The sequence below is a fragment of the Cebus imitator genome, unplaced genomic scaffold (genome assembly GCF_001604975.1).
Source record: "Cebus imitator isolate Cc_AM_T3 unplaced genomic scaffold, Cebus_imitator-1.0 Scaffold51, whole genome shotgun sequence".
NCBI lineage: Eukaryota > Metazoa > Chordata > Mammalia > Primates > Cebidae > Cebus > Cebus imitator.
This window is the reverse complement of record NW_016107366.1, coordinates 3597912-3603024: the sequence shown is the minus strand read 5'-3', so window position 1 is coordinate 3603024 and position 5113 is coordinate 3597912.

The following is a 5113-nucleotide window of genomic DNA, read 5'->3' as shown; positions in this document are numbered from 1 at the left end:
GCCTGCCTTCACTTAGGTCTGCTCACCCAGGCCGAGGGTGGAGCCCTTGCCAAGGACCCTGCCCTTCTCTACCCAGCACTTCCCTGCCCACCTCCACTATCAATGTGAAAAATCTTCCTCTGAAGAAACACAGACTGCTAGAAACATAGAGAACTATCACAGAGCTGGTTATTTAAACAAAGTAAATACTTTGCTACACACATCAATATTCAGTCAGCGTTTCTCCATGATAGAGTCTTGAGTTTGTAAGTTAATACAATCATTAAGAGAAGGTCTAAGATTATGTAGATATAAAATACTTTCAGAATCATTAGTGATTAAATGATGATAGAAAAGATTCCACTAGGTGAGTATGTTAAGCCATAATATCAATTTTAGAAATAGGTATCTTTGAGATGTTAATATTTTTTTCACCGTGACATTTATAAACCCAACTCATGAAAATGACAGTGGTCTTAAAATCTTCCGGTCTTCTAACCAAACCAAAAATTAATTAGGGAATAAGAGAGACAGGAGGATTAATACAATTTATCCTGGGAATGTGCTTCTCAACTTTGTCTTGTATTTAATTAACAAGTAAAGATAAAAAAAACCTTCATGTAACTATTAGTAGAAAAAAAATGAAACAGCAAACGAAAGGCAACACATACTTCTCCTCACTCCTCAGTAAAAACAGTGATTGTTTCAATATCATGGTGTTGAACATCATGCTGGGTCTAGAAAGCTACAAATACAATCAAGAAGTCAAAGCCTTCTTATTCCCTTCAAATATCTGATCCTTCCAATCAGACCCTTACAATTGCTCCTAAAAGAGATTTCTTTGGAGACATTCAAAATATAGATAAAATATTTTACTCTTATAGAACAAAAAACACCTAGAGGCTTTTGCTTGTAGTTAAGTATTCCAGTAGGCCAGATTAACCAGTAGTTTTATAATATTGAACAACATGATAATGATATGCATAATTCTTTTGGGTGGGGGGGGAAAATCCGGATTGGTAAGAACTTATTGGATTTATGATTACAGTTGCCTCCCATTTTTCTCTTTCAAGGTTAATCAAACATTTTTTCCTGGGAGAAATAAGCTCTAGAATTATGATAACATTTCTTCTTGAGGTAGCTTCCTGCTCCCACACAGTTTCCAATAGATTAATACTACTCTTTTTGAGACCTGTCAGATGCTACCCAGAAGTAGATTACTCATCACAAGTGAGGTAGAAACTCAACAAAAGTAGTCAGTGTGGTCTGGAGTGCTGTGTCCTGTGACCCTGGCCTACAGGATATCAGAGAAAGCTGTAGAGCTCAGAAGGGACTGGTTGTATGATATCACTTATAAGAGTTGGGCTTTTATGCAGCCCTAGACTGCTGGAAACTCATTAAGAGTTAAGTGGAAAAATAAAACCTATCAACACTGCTGACTTCCTAGAATACATCTTTCACTCTTGAAGGATAGGTTTTCTGTTGTTGTTATTACACAACTGTAATTGAAAAATTATATACGGTTAGCTTTTTGAAGAAGGCAGAAGGTGTTTTAGTTTTCAATGTTGCAGTTGCTTTAAAGTTTTCTCTTTTCCTTTTTTATACTTTGGTTCATGATGATGTCACTGGAAATAAAATTTTAAGGCTTGGCACAGTGGCTCACACCTGTAATCCCAGCACTTTGGAAGACCAAGGCGGGTGGATCACTGGAGATCAGGAGTTTCAGACTAGCCTAGTCAGCATGGTAAAACCCTGTCTCAACTAAAAGTACAAAAGTTAGCTGGGCATGGTGGCACATGCCTGTAATCCCAGCTACCTGGGAGGCTGAAGCAGGAGAATCATTTATACCTGGGAGGCAGAGGTTTTGGTGAGCCAAGATTGTGCCACTGCACTCCAGCCTGGGCAACAAAGCAAGATCTATATTTAAAAAAAAAGATTTTTAACAATTCTTTGTGCTCCTTAAAACAGGGGATAGTTTCTAAGCAATTCTGAAAACAGTCTCAGATTATTTCTTCCATCCCCATTCTATTCTCTGGTTACATATTTAATTAAACAGTGTTAGTGCTTCTCTTTTGGTAATCAATTTATCCCAACTTCTCTCATAGTTTCTGATTCTGTCTCTCTGAGCTGCATTTTTTTTTAAATTTAATTTTATAATTGAATTCTTACTATCTCATACTCCTCTCAAAATATACTACTTTCTCATAAATGTAGCTTATCTATCATAGAATGGATCACTGAATTTTATATTTTAGTGATTGCATTATTTTAAAAAATATTGTCATTTTGATTATTATTTTTTCATACACTTCAAATGTTGTCCATTATTTAAATAATTTAAATATATTGATCTTGCATACTGCTTCTTAATAGTTCACTATCTGCTCTCTGTGTACATCTTAAAGCTTTTTTTTCCACAGTTTCTCTCAAATCTTACGGGAGGCTATTTCCTCATCTGTTTAGTAAGTGTAAAAATGAGCTATATGTTTGAGCTTGAACTTTAGGTATCTGTTTGCTGTTCCATTTATTATTGACCTTTATGTTTAGAATACTACTTGTATTCCTATTTAGTGATTTATTAATTTTAGACATTTAACTTGATCTCCTATGGTGGGTAATACAAACTTGGCTGTCTAGCCAGTTCCATTTTTATCCAACAATCATTAAAAAATAATTAGATTTTAATTTAGATTGAATTTACTTTCTGGATTTACATTATTATGAATTACTCACTATTGATTTGAGTATCCCTGATTTATAAAATAAGTGTGTTTGTTGTCCTTACACTTCAAATATTATCTTTTAATCACTGGTGTTCTGAAATGTCATATCAAAGCATGAGAGATGCTAGACTCTGTGAAGAATTTTTTTTTAAAACAGAGAATTCTACTGAAGTCTTGAAAGAACAGAATGAAAGGTGTGGCTTAAAGTGTATGTTCTGTGAAGAATGGAGACAATGGAGAAGCTGTTGATACAGTAAACACAACAAAACAGAAAACCAGGCAAATGAAAGAGCTGTCTGTTCTGGTAAAGCATCACCATCTGGGTGGAAGAAAGATGTGTGTCATGAGCCAAGGCTAATTCATTTGAATCAGCAGTACAATGTGTGAAACTATAGTAAGGAAACGACTCAATGCTTAACTTCAGCATTTTATACTCTTAATAAAAAATACTGTTAGAATTATAACTGTTATGTCTTTCTATTATGAGAAAATACACACAAATACACACACAAATGCACATACAAACATATATAATCAATAAAAGTGACTATTATTTCCTTTTAAAAATATGGAAAGGTCAATCAGTAGCAATTTCAGTGAAAAACTAGAAAATAGATTTAAAAATCAGAAAATCTTAATGAAGAGAATAACCTGTGGTATGATTAGAAACAAAGGTTTGTTGTTTTATGGTACATAACTCAAAATGCATTTCCTAACAAGGACACCTCGATTCCTCCAGATGGGTTATGTGTTAGTCTGAAGTAAGAAGTACGGAAAGCCTAAATGCTCTATGTGATATAAAACAAGAAGAGTTTAAACTGTTGGAGGGAAGATGGGAACTTGGGGGGAGAGAGAGAAGAAAGGGACCAGCACGATGAAATTTTACGTAGGAGAAGCAGGGAACAGATGACATCTCTGTGAGGCAGAGAGCGGCACAAAAAGAACTTGAGAAGAAAACAATGGAAAAGAGGTGACCTTCCCACTGTTTGCCAAGGAGTGTATGGTGCATTTCTCACTGTCACTCTTACAGGATTTTTATATAACTTATGATCTTTATTAAATATTTTGCGTGTGTGTTTGAAAATAGAAACTTTGAAAGCAAATTAGGTATCAGATGTCTGTATCTGAGTCAGTGGTTCTGAAACAATACAATTTTGCCCCGTGGGGAATGTCTGAGAATGTCTTGGGGTTCTGTTGGTTGTCACAATAGGGTGACAGGGAGTGCTGTGGCATTTAGTCTGTGTTTACCAGGGATGACTAGAGGGAGGGCAGGAGGGAGGGAAGGAGGGAAAAACTTATCTGATGCAAAATGTCAGTAGTGATGATGTAGATAAAATCTGGCCCAAATTATTGCATGTAAAAGCAAAACTATTATATGGAAAAGCGAGTTATGAACAAAGGAGGTTCCAGGTGTAAGAAAACAAGTTAGCAAAAATTCCTGGGAATTCTGCATATACATAAAACTCAGAGAACTAAGAGATATCCTGACCTATCCTCAAAGGATGTGAGTTTACCAAGTTCCAGGACAGATATGTCTCCAAGGACATATCAGTTTCTTCTCTAGGAAAAAAAAAATTAGTCATCCATTTATTAATTTTAGAGCCAAAGAGATTAGGGAACAAAGAATCAACTCCAAAGAGCCTCTTGATTTTCACTCTCCAATAGCAATGGGAAGACATGTATGAACTAATGACTTGAGAAATCCCAGTAAAGCAAATGGAGATCTGCATGGTTATGGCTTCAGTAAGCAGGGATTTACTCATACCACTAGCAGGCTGACTGTCTAAGATATAGGACTGCCATACTTTAAAGAGCAGTTTCCTGATGAAACAAAATACTCACCTGGACAGAGAACCTCAGTCGCAGTCCCAGGTCGGTCTGTCCATCAGCATTGTCCCCAGACAGCTTGGCTTCTAGGATCTCTAAAGCTCATCACAAATACAAAGTCAGTGTGGTTCTGACAGCGTCTTAGTGCTGAGTGCCAATAGGAAGAGCTCAGGTAACTCCTATTGAAAAGATAAGAAAATAATTTTAATGTTTTCAGCCTATGGGGGAAGAAAAGGGAGAAGGGACAAAAAGATCCACTAAAAATAGTTAAATTAGTCCATTTCTTCAAGGTTTACTGGTTTATGTGCACAGAGTTGTTTGTAGTAATCTCTGATGGTGGTTTGTATTTCTATGAAATCTGTGGTGATATCTCTTTTATCACTTTTTATTGCATCTATTTGACTGTTCTGTCTTGTCTTTTTTATTAATCTGGCTAGTGGTCTATTTTGTTGATCTTTTAAAAAAAACCAGCTTCTAGATTTATTGATTTTTTGAAGGGTTTTTGTGTCTCTATCTCTTTCAGTTCTGCTCTGATCTTAGTTATTTCTTGTCTTCTGCTAGCTTTTGAGTTTTTTTTTTTTTTT